Below are 21,644 nucleotides of genomic sequence, written 5' to 3' on the forward strand. Positions count from 1 at the left end.
AACACAGGACAAACAGAGTATACCCACCAACAAGACATGCTCATTCATTGTGCAGCCGCAGCATCATTCCTGGCACCCTGCTACGCCTCATGATGTAGGCATCGTGTGCTTACCCTGGAAAACGTGCGCAGACATGGGAAATCAGCATGTTAGCAAGACACACCACAAGGGCATTTATAGAGTGGTAATGTTTACGGTTGCGATAGGCGACCTCCTGTGCCTGTGGTGGTACAAAAGCCACATGTGTCCCATCAATGGACCCAATGACATGGGGCATCCCTCCCAGGGCATAGAAATCGCCCTTGACACCTGTCAACTCCTCAGGAGTCGGAAAATGGATGAATTTATCCAGGTGCTCCAACATGGCTGCCAAAACAGCATGCAGGACATGGCTGAACATCGTCTGGGACATGCCACCAACATTAGCTATGGTGAATTGAAACGTACCTGTGGCAAAAAAATGTAGGGCTGCCATCACCTTCATCTTGGGGGTCAGCGCAGTAGGATAACTGTGTCGCGGTTGGAGGTGTGGTGCCAGCCTGTTTGTCAGGTCCTCAATCAACTGTCGGGTGAATCTGTAACGGCGTATGCAGTCACGTTCCCTCATGGCACCTATGTCTGGCATTGGTCTGGGGACAGGCAGTGCCCTGCAGAAATTGGGAATAAATAACGAACAGTGAGAACATAACAACATCAATGTCAATGAACTGAGCACATGCTCAACTGCTAATACACATCTGCTAAATACAGAGTCTGGTCTGTGCAATAAATCCAGGACACGTATGCCAGCCAGTTGATACTCCTACGAAAAGCCAGCTACACCCGTTGATTGGCAAGTGTACATGACATGCCCTGAAACGAGCTGTGGGCCAGTGTCAGTGAATAGCCAGAGAAATCACAAGAGTGACATACATCCACATTTCAGCATTTTAAGGATGTCATCTCATACAGACAGCTGACGGCAAGCTACACGCACAGATCACATGGAAGGTCAAATGTACAGATCACACACATTGCGATGAAGGGGTACACGTGAAAACAGAAAACACAGACATTGAGACGACACAGATATGTCCTCATGTCAAAATATCAAGTTCCATGCATACAGACACACGTTATGTGGAAATCCACATGTGGCATGGTGTGCGTAGATGTGTGCCATGCCCATCTAGACACAGACACATGTTGGATACAGGAACAGCAGATGCAGTGGACGGGACACCAACAGCAAGCTCATGGGAACACATGACACACACATGACATAGTCACATCGGTGCACGCTGGTCGTTAAATGTAAGTTGTCAGTGTCCCTGTGCCTGGCATCAGGGGAGAGTTGCGGGTGGTGGTGACTGTGCCATACCAGTGATGCTGTGCGTGACACGTTTGCACTACATGCACACCTGTGCAAAGTGTGAAGGGGAAGTGTGCCACATAGTGCCCCATCACACATGACATGTGTACACAGGTCATCACACATCAATTGTGCAAATAATGAGGAGATGTGCAATATCACTGCCTGACACACCTAGGCCCTGCACATGTAGGACAGCAATGACAATGACTTGATGTACATCCTTCTGCGGGTCTGAGACCTCCATTCCTTTTGTGTGGGCATCCTATCAACAGTGTAAGCGTGTGAAACACACTGTACACACGCTCTGAGGGCGTGTGTATGGTCCCTATCACTAGAGTTGTGTGCCCGTAGGAGCACTCGTGGTACGGACCGTACACATACGTGTACTACCAGTGCCTACACGTACGTGTAGGCACTGTGAGTACACGTATGTGTAGCCACTGGTAGTACACATACGGGTACGTGTACTACCAGTGCCTACACGTACGTGTTCTACCAGTGCCTACACGTATGTGTAGGCCCTGTGAGTACACATACGTGTAGGCACTGGTAGTACACGTACCCGTACGTGTACTACCATTGCAGATACGAACGTGTAGGCACTGGTAGTACACATACCCGTACGTATTTGCGGACACGTACGTGTACTACCAGTGCCTACACGTACGTGTCAAAGGCACTGTGCAACTGGTGCCGTAGGGGTACGTGTGAAACACACCGTACCTGTGTGTGGATTTGAAAATTACATAGGGGACACATAAGGGACAAGTATTAGGTACTAAATGCATGCTGGTTGTCATGGATACAGAGTTTTCTGTTCAAATTTTCCATCAGGTGGCCTGGAAAAGTCAGTTGGCCACAAAATACAATGTTTCAAAGTGGTTGTTGACTTGACATGATTCTGAAATTTTGAACGATGCAAATGCTGTCACTGCTCTATGTGGAAAGGGATTGGAGTAAACGTAAGATGCGAATGAATCTGACCAATCACTATGTACTCCTCCAAATGAATGCCCCTCAGCAAGACAGATATAAGTCAGCCAGAACCCATGAGAGGGCACTTGCCTGCACAAGTTTCCTGTCGACAACACTGCTGCTGTCTGTGCTTCCTCTGGAACCATGTCAAGGTCTGTGGAGAGGGCCCAGCCATTCACCCAGGAGAAGAAGGAGGCATTGCTGGATGTCATCCTCCCACAGTACCCCAGCCTGTATGGGAGACCAGGGGAGCAGGTGAGTGCTGACTCCACTAGCTTTGACTGTGCACCTTTTGTGTGACTGTCACTTCTGGCATTGTGTCCAGGTGTGACAGACATGCAATGTTGTTTAGAGTGGGTCCCAGGGGGGAATGGCTTATGTCTCCCATGCAGAGCATGATGTACTTCATGTGTGCACTCCTCACTTGCATTGTGCTTACTGTGACATTCACTGCATAGTGCATGACACATTCAACCTGGCGAATCCTTTGTGGCATTTTTTGTCTATAGTCCTGAGGTGATTCAGTGGTCCCCCCGGTGTGACAGGTGACTGTACCCACAGATGTGTGTGAGTTGAGTGGAGCTGTGGTGAGAGTGTCCAAGTGATGTGTACGCCCCCTGGACATTGATCTGTGTAAATGTTCCTTGTCATGTGGGTGAGTGTCTATGTGAAGTGTTGCACCACAGCTGCATGGAGGAGGCAACAGCTCTACCCATCTGATGTGAGAAGTAAGCCGTGCTGTGTGTCTGACTTGCTGAGCTAGCCCCACACCTGTGACACCCCACAGGCAAGTGGCACATGTGCAGAGTGAGGTTTGTATCCGCTGTTGCCAATGGCATGTGATTGATCTGTGCCTGTGTGTGTCTGTGTACTCTGCTGAGGTTGCGTCAGTGGCCTGGGGCATGTAAATGCTTGGAGGTGCTGTCCATCAGCCTGGTGTTGCTTGTGATGCACAGTGTGTACCAAGTTCATGGAGTGTGTCGCACCCCTCATGCCACCTGTGTACTTTATATGCCATGTAGTGCATTGGGGCTTCCACAGAGGCCAATGTCCATAGGACTAAGATGCTATTCCTTGGCAGCATCCTAAGCCCTGTTCAACATATCAAAGATGTTCAAATCTGTGTCTCTCTGACATGGAGCAGGTGTAGTGATGTTGTCTCACTTTGTCATCCTCACAGGTAACTGCCTACGTGAAGGGGAAGATCTGGAAGCAGGCCGTCAGGGCCGTGAGATCGGTGGAGGGTCGCAGTCGGCGCCTAGTCCAAGTAAGAAAACGGTGGCAGGAATCCGGTGCTGGACCCGGAGGATCGCCTGGGTCCTGCTGAAGGCGGGCGCCGACGCCTGACCCACCAGATGAAGCGTGTCCTGGCGGTGGTCTTCCCTGACATGGATAGGCGGTTACAGGAGATTCAGCAGCAGGAAGGGGGTAGGTACAGGTGTGTTTGTTGTGTGTCACCAGCTTTTGGAAGTGTTCAGTCGCCTGGATACACTGCCAGGGTTTATATATGCAGTGCATATCCTTTTCCCCCAAGTCAACCGGTGCTGTTCTTCCTCTCTTCCCCTCCTTGACATGTGTTCCCTGGTCTGTGTGTAAACACTATTGCACATGGTCATCTAGGCTGCCAGTTAATCCAAGTGCACATTGCTTTCTGCATCATGTGTGGGCGTGGTCTGTGACATGTGTTGGTACCTTGCCTGTGCCCTGTCCTGTTCAGTCATTTGGGGGTCTATATTTGTTGGCACTGATGCTGAGTCTCAACATAGGAGTGTGAGGTTTCAAATTAACAGACTTGCAGCATGCATGACCGATGTTGTGGCCTCAGACATGATGTGCATGAGTGGGAGAAATGCATAGTGCCGGGACGGTTGCTCATGTTACAGTCAGATCATTCCAGGACCATGGAGCAGTGTGCCCACTACAGTCCCCTGAGACACCCTTGCCTCGGAATCATGTGTGTCATCCAACACTGTGCCCATTCTCTGTGTGTTCAGCATAGGTTGGCATCTGTGGCATTGTTCCCTGGCCTCATTTGTATTTATGTAAAGTGTGCTACATGTGTCCACTGGACAGGGTGACCCCATTTGGCTTGTGCATCCTCACACTGGGCAGTGCCTGTGTGTCTATGTACAACTATCTGTTGATGGTTGTTTGTCACAAATATGTGTTGGCAGCCTCATGAGGTGATTTGGAGTACATTTGGGATTTCTTGATGCACATTTTAGTAAACCCAGATTAAGAGGTGTAACCTGTTGATCTGTCTCAATCACATTGTGTCAGGTATGGGGGTTTGTGCGGGCAAGGCCTACAATTCAAAAGCTTATGGCTCCTTGCCAGGTCTGGCCTATGTGTGATTATTGTCTGGACAGACACTCAACATGCAGTGACCCAGTCATGTTGTGCAAGGTTTAATTTTAGTGCTTTGCTGCATGTAACAAAAGTTTAAATACATGATTCCTGCTCATCCATTTTTGGCACCAGTGTGTGGTCCAGATGCTACGTAGTTTGTTCTTTGTAAGGTTACATCTGTGTGGACATTCTTGCTTGCCAAGAGTGTGTCTCCTCAGTGCAGGTGCTCCTTATTCCGACACAATTGCAGGCCCATTATCTTATGCATTGTCCTGTGTTTGGACATGTGTGCCACTCAACATGACAGACAGTGGGTCAGATGTGTTGCCAACTGTGTCATCATGGTACGGATGGCCATGTGACAGGTGGCATGATTCAAGTTGTTAGTCAAGACGTCTTGTACCCTGGCACTCACTACACTTGTCAACATGTCTTTATGTTTTCAATGCTTCACTTTGATGTTTTGTTGTGTAGGACAATAATGTGCCTGCATGACAGATGTCTCCCACGGAAGTGCACAAGAAACCACATTTACACTTTCAGGGGACACGCTGGCACATATTAAAGAAAGGCACAGTTCGAATAACACTTTTTTAAGGTAATACATATCCATGTTCCCACAGTGTGGTGGCATTTGGGTAAGTCCTTGGTTGTTGCTGATACCAACTTACGAGTGTCAAGTCATCCAGACCGCCGTGGGGCCATGTATATATACTTACTGAAACCCCATTTCTTTCTAACAGTGGCTTGTTTGAATAAGGCTGGCAGCTCATACAATGACTGTGTAAATGTAGTTTTGTGTGCACCTCCTTATGTGACTTCTTTTATACAGGCACATGTGTGTTCTGTTCACAAAGTGGCACATTCACACATTCTAAACATGTAGATTGTGTAAAGCGTTGTGATACCCAAGGGATCACAATGTCTTTCGTTTGGGTTTCCAAAGTACTCACAGGTCTCTGATTGTGGGGACACCTTCAGCATTGCGGTCTGTTATTTAGCCTTGGGTGCACCAATAGTGTTTCGTTCACAGTAAACAAGAGGTGGCATGCCTTCATAGTATTGCTGTGCTCAACTGTTCCTAGACACTAGCTTCTCAGTATAATTCGATATCAAGTCATTTGCTGTTGTGTCCTAATTTTCCTTGTTTCCAAGTGGCATGGTGGGTCAATCAACTGGGGAGTGCAGGGCTTACATATGTGCGGAGTAATGTAGATGTTACTCATGATGCTTTTCCTGATATGCACTGTGACCTATTTTGTTTGGACTCATGTGTCAGATGTATACAGGTGACTGATTATTTTCTGTATCTTCACCTTGCCCACAGCATCATTGGAGGACATCGAGGGAGACACCTGCACGGACCTTGAGGAGGGATCCAGCACCGGTGCCACCACTGCTGGCGAGTCTGCGGGAGCAAGTGGCACGGAGGGCGAGGGGAGTCAGGCGGAGGACCTGTCTGGTGGCGACACCGACTACGATGCTGACGGGTCTGAGGCTGAACTCCTCGAGGGGGTGGAGGCTGCTACAACACCTGGCAGCAGCACAACATCTGTCACTGCCTCCTCCATTCCCATCACCGCCCTCCCAGTTGCTCCGGTCCCTTCTGTCCGTGAAGGGCACCACCGTGTCTCCTTCGTGCCAGGCACCGCACCCCCTGCCTCTGTCCCCCCTGCTGCCCTCACTGCAGAGTCTGTGGACATTCAGCGGCAGTTGCAGGTTGGCCAGACATCGATGCTGAATGTCCGCCATTGCCACACCAGACTGCTGACACAGATGGTGTCATTCATGGAGGGCATGTCAGCAGCGATGTCTGACCAACGGATGTTGCTGAGGTCCATGGACTCTTCACTGACGGCAGCAGTGAGTCTCCTGCAGCGCTTCGTTCCCCCCTATCCCTGCACCATCCACACTTCCCACTCCCATGCCTGTCCCATGCACACCCAGACATTCCCAAGCACGCACCCCACCAGACACAGGCAGCACACAAACACGTAAGGGCAAGCACACACCTCCTGGCACGCACACTCAGGGTGATAAAGGCACACCCACTGGGTCTGGGGCACACAGGCATACACACAGCCACAGTCTGCATGCCTCACTACCCAGTCCCTTCAAAGACACTCCCCTTGGCTCCCCTGCCACACAGTCAGACGAGGAGAGCTACTTGGCTGTGCTGGGCCTCAGCCCCACTGGCTCACCAGCCCGCAAACGGGCAAGGCGCTCCCCGGTTAGGGGAGTTGATCCCCCCCTGTCCACCCCCTACCCAAGTAGCGCTGCACCCCATCCCTCCGACCCCACCCCCTCCTTTGTGCCTGTGGTTTTTTCCGGTGCAGGGGATACTCTGGACGACCTGGCAGAAGTGTGCAGCGCCGAGCTCACCTCCACCTTTGGCGCTGCCCCACCCCCTGTGGTGGAGGCGTCCAGCCCTGCACCCACCACACCTACCCTTCCACCTCCTGTCCCTGCGGTGCCTGGTCCTTCCCCACATGATGCCCCCCCCCCCCAGTCGACGAACCTGAGGGTTCTAATGTGCAGGCAAGCTAGAGGAGACACGTGCCCATGTGTCCTCCCAAGGACTTCTATTCTGGACTGGCCATTGGCCTTTGTATATAGTGTTGTTGATACAATTTTTATCTTATGCTGATTAAAGCATTTTCATTTGACTTTGCACACTATTGCATTTCAGGTATTGATGTTGGTGCTGATCCTCCAGGAGTTGGGGTTGTGGTAATGTGTTATGTTACGGGCAAAGGTTTGAGTCTGATGGTCAGGAGGTGGCCCATGGGATCTGCGTGCCATCACAAGGTCTCTGCAAAGGATCTTTGGTTGTGTGTGTTATTTGTTTTTTGAGATATTGTACCAAGGTGTGTCCCTTCCTCCGTGGCACCTGACATCTTCCCTGCAGAGAGTTGCACAATTGTTGTGCTGACCTGTGTATACATTCCCTTTGTTGGTGACGGATCCCTTCAACTATGGCCATACCTGCTCAGCAATGTCTCCGGCTGCATCGTCTGTGCCATCCTTGCTGGTCGCTGTACTTGTGTATTGAGTATGTTGCCATGCCTTCAGGGAGTAATTCTCCCTTTTCCGCACTATGCATGTGTGTAATCCCAGCCTAGCACACATATGGTACTTGTTCTGCAGGGTATTTGGGCACCTGACTGACAATTGTGGCCATTGTATCTGTGGAAACTCCACCCTATTCCTTCCAATAGAGACAACATATTGGTGGCTGTCCCAACACCTGTACATTCCTATCAGTCCTGGGATGTGCGTGACAGTGTGTGTTCCCTTTGGCTCTCTTAGTTTAGTAGGCATTGACATGACTATACAGTCTTGAGGCATGATCTCTGTGTGTGTATTGTGCTGCATCCGCCAGGGGTGAGTATGCATGTGTCATTTGTCCTCACACCCACATGTGGTGTGTCATGCAGAGGGGGAAGGAAATCCATCCTCATGGGAGTGGGACACTGCTGTCAGTGATGTGTTGTTATGGCACTTTCGACATAGTCGAAAATTAGGGATGCGTACATTCACCCATGGAGTTGTAGTCATTTGATAATGATGTACACACCCCATGTCTCTGTCCACTGCTGGTATTCCTCTGCACCCACCCCCATGTCTCTGTCCACTGCTGGGAGTGATAGGCACCCACCCCTCACATGTCTCTGTCCACTGATGAGAGTGATAGGCACCCACCCCTCACGTGTCTCTGTCCACTGCTGGGAGTGATAGGCACCCACCCCTCACATGTCTCTGTCCACTGCTGGGAGTGATAGGCATCCACCCCTCACATGTCTCTGTCCACTGCTGGGAGTCCTCTGCACCCACCCCCATGTCTCTGTCCACTGCTGGGAGTCCTCTGCATCCACCCCCTTGTCTATGTCCGCTGCTGGGAGTCCTCTGCACCCACCCGCATGTCTCTGTCCACTGCTGGGAGTCCTCTGCACCCACCCCCATGTCTCTGCCCACTGATGGGAGTGATAGGCACCCACCCCTCACATGTCTCTGTCCACTGCTGGGAGTGATAGTCACCCACCCCTCACATGTCTCTGTCCACTGATGGGAGTACTCTGCATCCACCCCTATGTCTCTGTCCACTGCTGGGAGTCCTCTGCACCCACCCCCATGTCTCTGTCCACTGCTGGGAGTCCTTTGCACCCACCCCTCACATGTCTCTGTCCACTGCTGGTATTCCTCTGCACCCACACCTCACATGTCTCTGTCCACTGCTGGGAGTCCTCTGCACCCACCCCCATGTCTCTGTCCACTGCTGGGAGTCCTCTGCACCCACCCTTCACATGTCTCTGTCCACTGCTGGGAGTACTCTGCACCCACCCCTCACATGTCTCTGTCCACTGCTGGGAGTCCTCTGCACCCACCCCCATGTCTCTGTCCACTGCTTGGAATCCTCTGCACCTACCCCTCACATGTCTCTGTCCACTGCTGGTATTCCTCTGCACCCACACCTCACATGTCTCTGTCCACTGCTGGGAGTCCTCTGCACCCACACCCATGTCTCTGTCCACTGCTGGGAGTGATAGGCACCCACCCCTCACATGTCTCTGTCCACTGCTGGGAGTGATAGGCACCCACCCCTCACATGTCTCTGTCCACTGATGGGAGTACTCTGCATCCACCCTCATGTCTCTGTCCACTGCTGGGAGTCCTCTGCACCCACCCCCATGTCTCTGTCCACTGCTGGGAGTCCTCTACATCCACCCCCATGTCTCTGTCCACTGCTGGTATTCCTCTGCACCCACACCTCACATGTCTCTGTCCACTGCTGGGAGTCCTCTGCATCCACCCCATGTCTCTGTCCACTGCTAGGAGTACTCTGCACCCACCCCTCACATGTCTCTGTCCACTGCTTGTATTCCTCTGCACCCACACCTCAAATGTCTTTGTCCACTGCTGGGAATCCTAGGCAGCCACCCACCCACCCACATGCACCCTTGGTGCAGTTGCCTGCTGTCCTGGCCATACACCCCTCCAATGTACTGGTTATATGCTGCACCAGGCCCTAAACCAACATTTGTGGCGTGTGTACGCCTTGCCTCACAAATGTACTGGTGCCCTAGGGGTACGGGTGATGCGGTCCGTACCACGCGTACCCCTACATCACCACTGCAATGGTGGTACAGACCGTACCCACGCTCTGAGGGCGTGGATACGGTCCATACCACGTGTACCCCTACATCACCACTACAATGGTGGTACGGATCGTACCCACACTCTGAGGGTGGGTACGGTCCGTACCACCATTGTAGTGGTGATGTAGGGGTACGTGTGGTACGGACCATACCCACGCTCTGAGGACGTGGGTACGGTCCGTACCACCATTGTAGTGGTGATGTAGGGGTACGTGTGGTACGGACCGTACCCACGCTCTGAGGCCGTGGGTACGGTCCATACCACCATTGTAGTGGTGATGTAGGGGTACGCGTGGTATGGACCGTACCCACGCTCTGAGGGCGTGGGTACGGTCCATACCACGCATACCCCTACATCACCACTGCAATGGTGGTACGGACCGTACCCACGCTCTGAGGGCGTGGGTACGGTCCGTACCACGTGTACCCCTACATCACCACTGCAATGGTGGTACAGACCGTACCCACGCTCTGAGGGCGTGGGTACGGTCCGTACCATGCGTACCCCTACATCACCACTGCAATGGTGGTACGGACCGTACCCACGCTCTGAGGGCATGGGTACGGTCCGTACCACACGTACCCCTACATCACCACTACTATGGTGGTACGGACCATACCCAAGCCCTCAGAGCATGGGTACGGTCCATCCCACCATTGTAGTGGTGACGGGAACGCGTAGACGTCCACTTCCATTGTGGCGGTACGCAGGGATCGGTGGACACGCCCCCCGAAGTGACCAGAGCCTGGAGGTAATGTATGTACAGAATATAGTTTTTTTAAATTGGGTAGGAGTTATGTTTCCTGCCCCTCGCCCCCCCCCCCCCCCCCATTTGTCCCTGGGTGTTGTTCTGACCTTCTGCGGCGTGCGCGGCGTTTTCGGTGCACCAGGTCGTAGGCTAGGAGGGCCGGGATGACACGTAGGATGGGGTCCATGGCTGTCCATCGCGTGCCAGTGCTCCTTCTTCACGTCGTCCTCAATTTCCCAGGAGTTTTTGGCTGCCGTAAAATATTAGCCGTGCGGAGTGACGTAGGCACGAATCGTACTTGCTGGTCCGTAAAACGCTGCCTGACTCCGTCCGGACGTCACATACGCGATGTCCCGGATCGGAATTGTGGGTATTTTTTCGGCACACGTTGTTTTTTACGATTCGTATGGAAATGGTATTTCTGTACGAATCGTACTTGCTGCTTTGTAAGGAGGATTTCCCGGGTACAAGTCGTATGGATACGACCATTCGTACCCGGGTTTTACAGGATCAGAATCGGCACCCTAATGTTGCAGTAATTGCTGTGGGGATAGTATATTTTTACCCCTACGCTATTCAACAATTTTCCTACTGTTGCACTCAATGGAGTGCAAAATGTTATTTTAAAAATGTATAAATATTTTAGTATTTTATTTCATAATATAATGTTTTTATTATTATATTTTATGTTAGATATTTATAGTATTTTAAAATAAATTAAAGTTATTCTTTCTTTCTTTCATAAAACGTTATTTCGGTCGAGCGACCATAAAAACGTGCATAGAAAAAGAGTACATTAAAATTCATGTCACTTTAAAATTATACAGTAGTTACCATACTTGTTTACATGGATCTAGTTACAGCACCTACATGGATCTAGCAGTACAAACACATATACAATGACACCTCACCTATATACAATAATTCTTGAGCTCATATAGGTTGAGTAATTACAAAGACAGAGGCACTGGCTGCTGTAACAAAGCACTGATAGAAGCCCATGAATATTAACAGACATGGTCCAAATAGTATAAAATTGTCTAAAAATGTAAAATAGCCATGCAACTTCAGTTCCTTAGTACATGTTATGACTAAATAAAACCAGACAGTGACTTATACTTCTAAAAACATGCCGGCTTAATTGGTTTTTTGTTGATTGAAACTAGTGAGGGATACAAATTATTTGTGGGACCTACAGTTTATGAGAACAAAATGTATTTTGTTACTGTTTGGTCTTATCTACAAACTTCCAGCGCCTGCGCCACATAGAGGTCAAGAATCGCGATACAGCAAATACAATGGGTCTGCAGGTGTCGTATTTTAAAACTCTGAATGCCTCTGTACATTGTGCAAACCCTAAATTCCTGCACAGCGGAACAATCCAAGATTTCCATGCTGATTTAGAGGCTGGGCAAAAAAAGATAACATGAAGCTCAGATTCATCCTCCCAACTGCAGGCTGGGCACTCCCTCCGGACCGCGCCCATCCATTTACTGGAAAAGGCGCGGAGCGGGACGGTGCCCAGTCTAAACTGAACATAAAGTTTCCTTGTCAGGGGTGGAGGGATATCGTCTAGAAAAGCCTCAAATAAATATTCCTCCTTCAGAGATAGGAATTTAGCTGTCAATTGTCCAATGGACGGGTTCCCTAGCACCTCTGCTAGCTTGCTCATTCGATAGGCATTCACTAGATCAGAACGGGAAATTGAAGGGCAAGCTTCCTCCGGGTTAGTCCACAGGCTTGGTTTGCCCAGCCTGCTGCATTCTTTTTGTACATGAATGAACCAGGGGATTTTTACCACACCAGGAATACTCAATATCTCCTTCAGTTCCGTTCTGTAAACAGTCAACTCGGTTGTCACCCATAATCTGCGCCAGAACGTGAGGGGTTTAAATCCTATTTCCTCCCCAATTGGCCTGATCCCCAGGTCTAGCCGGAGTGGGATGAGAGGAGTGCTGGAAGGGAAACCCAAAATGTGCCTCATAAAGCTATTTTCGACTTTACTCAGAACTTGAAAGCAGCAGTGCCCCCATAATTCGGCCCCGTATAGTGTCACACCTCTGGCTTACATCTTGTAAATCTCTACTACGGGGCCAGCAGGTTTGGAGGAAGAGCTTCTAAATAATTTAATGATTCCCCCCGATGTCTGCGCTAACTTAAGTTTCGATTTGGCAATTTGTGGGCCCCACTCCATATTTTCTGTCAGGGTGACCCCTAGATGTTTCAAATACTGTCACCCTGGTGCCATCTAAATTGGGGTTGGGGTGAAGTGTTTTAGGTGGATTAAAAACAATAAACTTGTTTTTTTGAGTATTTATCTCCAATCCCGTTTATTACAAAAGGTGGCAAAACAGTCCAAAATCCTTTGTATGCTCATAGGGGATTTGGACATTAGGAGGGTGTCCGACTCATCGGCAAACATGATAGCGGGGACCTTGGTGCCGGCCAGTTTGAGTGCATCGTTTTCCCTCACCTCAGTAAATTGGGCCAGTAAAGCGATGACAAAGAGGCAAAACAGGTTAGGTGTGAGCACACGGCCCTGCCTTACGCCTCTGTCAACTGGAAACCGCGCTGTCATTTCTCCTCCTTTCCCACATCTCACCTGAGCAAAGTTTGTATCATGTAGTCTAACAAGTATGGTCAGGAGATAGGGGGAAGCCCTAGTTCTATAAGTACCTCACACAGTTTTCCTCTGGGCACTAGGTCGAAAGCCGACTTTAGATCTACAAAAATTACATAAAGGTTTCCACCCTCCATTCTCACGGTTTTTCACAGAATTAGTTGTAGTCTATAGATTTGATCAATTGTGGAGGTGTTCTTCCTAAAGCTAGCCTGGTATGGACTTAGGATCGCGTGGTCATTCATCCGACCTTGTAGGCATTCGAGAATTATTCTCGCGAAGAGCTTTTGTGCCTCGTCAATCAGACTGATCGGTCTGTAATTGGCTGGTATGAGAGGGGAACCTTTTTTGAAAATTGGGACTATTTCCACTCCTTCCCAGGTTTCGGGGATTGGCATACCCTTCAAAATGGCATTGAATAGGGTCTGGAAATAAGGTCCCCAGAATTTTGGCTCATGCCGGAAAAGATCTCCTGGGATCTTGTACAATCCAGGAGCTTTGCCGGGCGAGAGTTTGTTTATCACTTTTACCACCTCTGGCAGGGTGAACTGTGATACTTCTTCGCAGCTATCCCTGTAGAGCGATGGTGCTGGGGGGGAGTAGGAGCCCAGAGTTTCCTTAGTGGTGCACAGAGCCTGAAAGTGCGCTTGCCACACTTCTGCGGCTATGTTGGGTTCCACTGCTAGTTTTCCCTCACTACTGCCCGTGCTGACTATTGACCAGAACCTCTTCGAGTCTTTAGAGCTTAATGCAGTTTTTAAATCATCCCATCTGTTCAGTTCCCACTCCTCTATTGCTAGGCGTGTGATCTCTTTATACGACACCCTCTTTAGCCTGATAAGTGGTTTATTGTTGGCTTTTATAGCCGCCAATAGATCCTGCTTGGTCTTGCGGCAGCTATCATTAAACCAGGAGTGTATGACTACTTTGTTCCTCTAAGTATGCATCTCTGGGTGGAACACGTCCGCTAATGTAGATGTCATCCCTGCGTGCAATGCTGCAATTTCTTTAAATAAGTCAGGCGTGGGTGTCCCTGAGACCAGTTCACTTAATTTTGTTAGGACTGGGGCTACGGCTGCATATAACACGGACAGCTTCCCTGGAGACTGATATATTACCTCCCATTTTATTCTTCTCCTGTTGTTAGCCAACGTTAGCCAATTATCTCCGGCGGGGGTAGTGGTAGAGGCAGTTCCCAGGTCTGGTAAATCCACTACAAGGGATAAAGCGTTATGATCGCTGTCATGGCGAGAATATACTGCAAAGTCAACACTGTGCCAATGCTTTGTCTTCACTAGGATATAATCAAGAAGGGAGGTGTGGCCGGTTCTATTAAAGGTGGACTTCCCTGGTGTGTCTGAGGCTGTCCGGCCATTGCATGCTCTCAGAGTTATTAGTTTATTAATTTTTTTTAAGTAAATATACATTTATATATTTAATTTTATATATCTCTGTTTACATTTTTGTTAAATAAAAAGTGTTTATTATATTTTGTTTAATGTTTATTATATCTAAGTGGTTATTATTTTACTTAATTTTATAATATAAGTATTTTAACATTATTTTTTATATATTAAAAAAACAATATAAGTATTTTAACATTATTTTTTATATATTAAAAAAACAATATTTTGGACTTCGATATTTTTGACATCTATATTTTTTTCGATATTTTTGTCATTTACTTTTTAAATATATAGGATGTCGATATTTTAACATTGATATTTTTGACATATATATTTTTGTCATCGATATTATGTCAGTGATTCTGGCAGAGTCAATGGGCCTGATTAGGATGGCGGGCGGACTCTTGTCCGCCCGCCACCCTAACGGTGATGGGACAGCCCGCCATATGTGCGGCGGTCCTGTGGGGAAGATTATGATGCCCCCGCCACACTGGTGGGAGCATCCCGCATTTTTAACATTGCAGCGGGCGGTGCTTTCAGCAGCACCCGCCGCAATGGCAAAAAGGCATGTTGTGCATTTGCATGCACAACGTGGCAGGCACCGTGCCTGCCATGTTGTGCATGCAAATGCAGGTGGGTACCATAGGTACCCCCCATGTGCACCCTCCACTGCCGATTACCCTGGGGACCCGCAACGGGCCCCTGCATGCAGTTACCACATGCATTTCCATGGCGGCAACGCCGCCATGGAAAGGCATTTCACCGCATGAATTGTAATATGGTTGGCGGTGTCTTGCAGACACCGCCACCATATAAGGGCCCCTTTCCACCCAGCGACTCGTCGACTGGCGGAAAACCGGCAGACGGTCTTTTCATCCGCCGGGGTCCCCCTTGCCATACTAATATGGCGGTGGGGAAATGGCATGCGGGCGGACGTAAATGTCGGGCGGATCGCCACCGCCATGCGGGCGGTTGCAATCCGCCCGACATACAAATAGACCCCAATGTCCCCAATTTCGAGCACTGTTATTTGGCTTCCCAACTTCAGTGGGTGTTGCACTGGTTTGCTAGCACGAATCTTGCTTACACTGCCTCGCTTCTCCCCTCCTGGGACTTGGAGCATATATTAACCCTATTTCTAAAACTTGCCATGGCTCCGCCACCAAACACCCTTCTTCTCCAAGTCCCTTATTGGTGTTACCACAGGGCACTACTCCTCACTCCGTTGATTATGCCCCATTCCCCAGCACTGCCGCTGCTTGGCATGCCACGAGGACGCGTATCTACTACCGTCAGGGAGTTGACACTGTGGCACGCAGCAGGCCTACACAGCGTATGTGGCCTGTAGAACGCTGGATCTCTCCTTCCAATAGAAGAACAAACGGCTAGCACTGAGCTCCCACCAGGCCGGTTCCTACTACATGCCTCCTTTATCGATGCACTGACATCTGGGGTGAGATACAACAGGAACCCCCGCAACATTTAGCTATGCAATACCTACACATACTGGGTGCGGGTAGATTTCAGACCAGGTGAATAGCCGGTGCTTTGCGCATACACACGGCACTTCCTCTCGCCACACTGCCTGGACACCAGGACACAGATCTTGGCAGCGCCTGCACAGATAGTGATTGCCTGGCTATTTTAGCATACCCTTCCTTGGTGTCAAGCAATGCTAATTTTAAATTGATCCAATTGTATATTTTAAATCGAGCCTACTTGACTCCCAGCAAAATCAACTGCCATTTTCATCGCACCCATACTACCTGCCCCCGTTGTCTGACACTAGACGAGTCCAGTTCACATGCTGTGGTCCTGTCCCTCGTTGGCCATTAACTGACATGATGTCATAACACACTTAGCACATTGCATGGAGCTCTGCATCCTGGGACTTAAACGGTACACAAAAATCATAAAATGGTAATGGCCTAGCCCTCCTTCTGGTGAAGAGCCTGGTTACCCAGAACTGGAAAGGGGCGAACCCTTCAATGTGCTCCGTGTGGGTTCTCTCTAAGCAGGTTTGGGCTCAGGCCGAGAGTGCATTGATGCACAGGAACGCGCTTCACGCGCTCGGGAGTACTCGACCCCTCGGTTATGTGCAATTGATTTCAGTAAGCTTGAAGCACAGACGATGCTCCCCCTCCCCCCCAAGACCCCACCATGCGCTGTCCCAGCAAGGGGCTCCGCTTCAGACCAGGTCCAGATGCCGTCGCCGATCAGCCTAGTCTTGAGAGAAGGAAGTAGAATGGCGGGGCCGGCATCGGCCACGCCAAAGGTATGGCGGTCGAGCCGGCCCCCTCCACTACAACAGGGGGCGTGCCTCTCACACACCTCTGTGACGCGACAGGCGCGCCCCCTACCACCATAGGTCCCAGTCTTGGGGCGCGACCCGGAAGTGATTCGAATCACTTCCGGGTCGTGCCGATTGGCAAACGTCCGGCCAGTAGCTCTGGCCGGGCCACCTAGGGTATAAAGGGCTGGGGAGCCCAGGAATCTGCCTCTTTGTTCCTGGCTCCCCAGCTTGCCCCCAAGCCTCGCTAGGAGGTGTTAACTTTTGCTTTTTTATCTTTCTGCAGGTCGTATTTCCTGGCTGGATCGAAGACTCAACGTCGCGTTGCGAGCGTTGGTGTCCTGGTTCTGGTGTTCCCGATCGACCGGCGAGCAGGAACATCGACTCGGAACGTTGGTCTCCTGGTCCCCGGTCGAGCTGCGCTCCGCCTGGGTCGTGTGGCGAGGACAGAGGACCCGATCGCGGAGACTGCAGGGGCGAGACGGTGTAGGGTCACTCCAGGTATCGGGAGGTGGCGCGAGAAGCTCGTGGGCGCGCGCATCCCTCCAGCTGCTAATTATGGGGAGCCTAATTTTACCTAGCGGGGCGCCGGTTTAAGTCGGAGCGCTAGCGGGGTCATTGCTCACAAGGTTGTGGCCAAGCGTATAACTTGCATAGTGCGCGGGGGTGTTTTAAACCGTTTGCTTTCCCCGCAATGTTCAGAACGATTGGGGCATAAGGGTTAGAGACTCTTGCTCTCAAGGTTACAGCTTCAATTCAGCCATACTGTTTGCGTACATAGGCACGTTCACATTGCTATAACGGCCCCTTTAAATAATTCCTGGCTTGCTCACGCGCATCAGTTATGTTACGGAGCATCGCTCACCGCACGCTAGTCAGCAGCTTGTGAATTTAAGGCGCGAAGGTTCGATCCGGAGGATCGGCTGATAGATTCCCGTTCGTTCTTTCTCACGTGCGTCAGCTGTTTTTTCGTCGGTGCAGCGCATGTACTAAATGCGCGGTTGTCATTCAGCGGGGGCAGTATGATTGTTTAAGTTCTTTTCACGAATAGAGTGCAGTCTAGTTTTGGGGGCAATTTATTGGCACAAATTGAATTGCTGAAACGTTGCCTGATTTCTGCTTGTGTGGGTTCTCAGTAAGCTAAATGTGGTGTGAATTATTACGCAAGACTGCCTTTTACTTCTGCATTGTCTAAATCATGATTTTTTACTGCTTTCTGTTTGAATGTAATTAGCAGCTTCACATTCTCTCCGTTCACATCCTTACTAACGGTTGTAAAATCAAGGTTGTGGTAACGGTTGTATTTAGAGGGCGTTTGTGTTTTTTTTTAGGTTTTATCGCTTAATGGCGGGAAAAGCTAAGAGGGGAGGAACAGGGCTCTCGTATGGAGAGGCTGTTGGAGGATATGATGCTGAAAGTGACTGAGATGGGACAGGATCTTGCCAACCTCAGGGAGAAAGTTGAGGGGTGGGAGGGACAGGGAGAGAAGGCTAAGCGCCCCAACGTGCCCCCAAGGCTGCGTTCCCTCCAATCCCTAAAAGGGCGAGAACTAGAAGCGCGTGGGGAATGGACTAGCTCCACCCACTCCTGAGATCCCCAGTGGTAACGATCCCGTGCCACCTAACCCAGTACCTGTCCCAGTACCAGGACCAGTGAGCCCAATGTCACCAGTCCCGGCAACAGCCCCTCCGGTGGCGCCAGTGCTTGCCCCACCAGTGGCACCACTGACCCCACCTCCGCTTCCAGAGCCGCAAGCGACTCCTGTGGTCCCAATGCCCCAGCCCACCCCCCCAGGGGCGCCAGTCACGGGCATCCCATCTACTGTTCCTTTACCAACACCCGCTGGGGAGACACCGCCGGGGGAGGGGGTGGTCCCACAAGACATTGTGTCGCATATGGCGGCAATCTTGCCATGGTTTTGGAAGGCAGGCATTCTCGCTCCGGCTGTGGGGGCGAAAGATTTGGGTACCGATGCTTTAGCGGAAGCAATGTGAATTGTGGCAAAGTTTAATTCGGGGCCCAAGGATCAAATCACTCCGGGGCCAACTGCATCATTACCTGTCATTTCAGGGGGGGGGTACCGGCACTCTGGAGAACAAGGGGTTGTCAGTCCCCAGTGCGGCAGCAGTGATTCAACAGGAGGCACCTGGGACCACGGCAAAAGGTAAACTGCCAACATTACCAATGTTGGGCGTGGGCGAGACCAGCTCTGAGCGGGAGTTTTTAGGCAGGCATGTGTCTCTAGAGTTGAAGAACAGAATTTGGGCTGGTGAATATATTAACACGTTTTCATTACTGATCTGCGAAAGGGAGAGGGAGGAGTCAAGGAAGAACAAAGATTATATGCTCCCCAGGGAATGGGCTAGTGAGATGTTGAAGTACAGGGTAGAGGAAAACGTACTCAACTGGATCAGAGCCTTTTCCATATTCATGGCAGTCACAGCTGAGCGTTTCCCTAATTTGCAGGCGCAGATGGCTTGTTACCAGAACAGGATAGTGCTGGCCCATGATAAATTTGCAGGCAGAGGGGGGTTAGTGTATGATAAAAATTTCAGGGTGGCCAAAGCATCCGACCCATCCTTGTCATGGGACCGAATGTACACAATATCTTGGTTGGATCTTTTTGGGGGCGAGGGGCACGGTACCACAAAGAGTCAGTCCCCGCAGTCAACTCAGCCTTTTCAGCCCTTTCGGTCACAGGGTAACACAAGTTACACCACTAGTTCAAACGGTAATGGTGGAAGGAAAGGGTCGTACTGGGACTTCAACAGGCAGACTTGCACCAGACCACAGGGTCAGTGCAGGTTCAAGCACGCGTGTTCCATTTGCGCCAACCCATCCCACCCCGAATCCAAATGCCTCAAAAGATCAAAGGATAAGGGTAGGAAGAAACAGGAGTCAGATGGGGTCCCCGCTCAAAGCGCGCTCCCCCATTAATGTGACGGCTCTGACACCATGGCTCAACAAATACCCATGCCACCTTACAGCAAGAACTCTGTTGGAGGGTTTCAGGGATGGGTTTAGGATACCAGCTACAAAAATGTGGGATCATCTGAGTGCCAGAACCAACTCTCTGCCCGGACCAATCCAGGTATAGTCTCCACAAAGATTGCCAAGGAGTTGCACCTGGGTAGGGTGGCGGGCCCTCTCGAGTCTGTGCCGGTTGAGGGCTTTGTCTGCTCCCCACAACAAGAGATAGCTCTGCACACTTGTAAATATTCGATTCTCAGCATTCCACAGTAAGGTACAATTATAGTGTAGTTGTATGCTTATATAAAGAGACAACGTTATTCAGTTGATGTTGATTTTTCATCTTTATTCATTGTGCAACCGCCAACGCGTTTCGTCCACACATGGACTCTTTAGGGCTACAAAAATATATAGAAAAAATGCTATTTACACTACTGTATATACAAGAATTAAAAACGTTTTATACAAAAATATGTACAATATAGTCAGAATCTTTATAAATTTCTCTTCTTAATCCAACAAAAGTAACCACATGACATTATGTACCAGGTGTATGTACACCATCCCGAACTTAATTCAAAGATCATATATAAAGAAGAAAATGAAGGAGGAGCAGTCATCTATAGAGAATTCTTTTTTATATATACCCTATTAGGTTCTTTTTTATAAATCTAGTATATTTTCATTAATCACTGTAACAATTTTGTCCATTTTAAGAAATCATTTTAAGAGCACACATACCTCAACAGTAAGCTTTCTCTATTGTCAATTATTCATATTCAATATGGTTAACAAAGTCTGTTTGCGTAAAGATTTGTCCGGACATCGTCCATCTTATGTTTCCATTGGGGCAGATAATGGGTCCTAAAAAAAGTATATACAATAATGCAAGTAAATAATGTATATCGATCCTATATTACTTGAATAATGCAAATATTCGATTTTAATTTTGGATGAAGTCTATCAAAGAGAGGTACGTGTATATAGTGTTACTGAATTTAGCTGGCTTTTATATTCGCCTATCTTGGTTTCTCTTTTTAAAATTCACACCTCAAAAATACTGCATTAAGACAGTTGAGTGTTCCTACTTCGCTATAAGCAAATGTTCATATTACCGAAATATAGTCTGCACGAAGGAAAATTTCGGCAACCATTTTGAAATGGTTAGAACAGCCACAAGTAGTACCTTCTCAATCATATTCTCAATATTATCACGATCTGACTAATGTATATTATAAAACTATGTTGAAAAGATCTTATAGATCAACTATAACGATCCGTTTAGTGAAAAAGAACTTCCAACGGAAACTTACGGTCACAGTATTCGTCCGTCCTCACACGCCCGTCCGGTTCACATTGAGGATTAGGTGAATCTGCGTTAGACCGTGTATTTATATACAACACAATTGGTAAATTGATCAATTGAGTCAAACAATTGGTCTAATCAGTGCCTCTTTTTCGCGCCAAAGAAACCAGGTAAAATAGGAAACTGAGAAGAGACGCAGAAATCAAGCGCCATTATGGAACAGGCAGACTGGACAAAACGAAAGCCTTTTTAGAATTTATATGTAATCCATAATGCAATCTGACATATACAGATAAATCTACGTGAATATATATTACAAATTTTTTGTACACTAATCACAAAGGCTAGATGTCTATGATTTCAGTATTTATTTTCAAATCCGAAATGAATCGGATCGGAACGTAATCGCTTTGGGCACCATCTTGTAATGGTATGAAAAACTCAGAAAGTGCAAGTTCCAAATAGAATA

General features: G+C 49.1%; 1 protein-coding gene across 1 annotated transcript in view; it reads right to left on the reverse strand.

Annotated features, from left to right (window-relative positions):
* LOC146862728 (uncharacterized) overlaps nucleotides 1–21,644 on the reverse strand; it is a 492,767-nt gene that overhangs the window by 377,610 nt on the left and 93,513 nt on the right. The window lies entirely within an intron of this gene.

Source organism: Triturus cristatus, chromosome 2_2 (genome assembly GCF_964204655.1).
Source record: "Triturus cristatus chromosome 2_2, aTriCri1.1, whole genome shotgun sequence".
Taxonomy (NCBI): domain Eukaryota; kingdom Metazoa; phylum Chordata; class Amphibia; order Caudata; family Salamandridae; genus Triturus; species Triturus cristatus.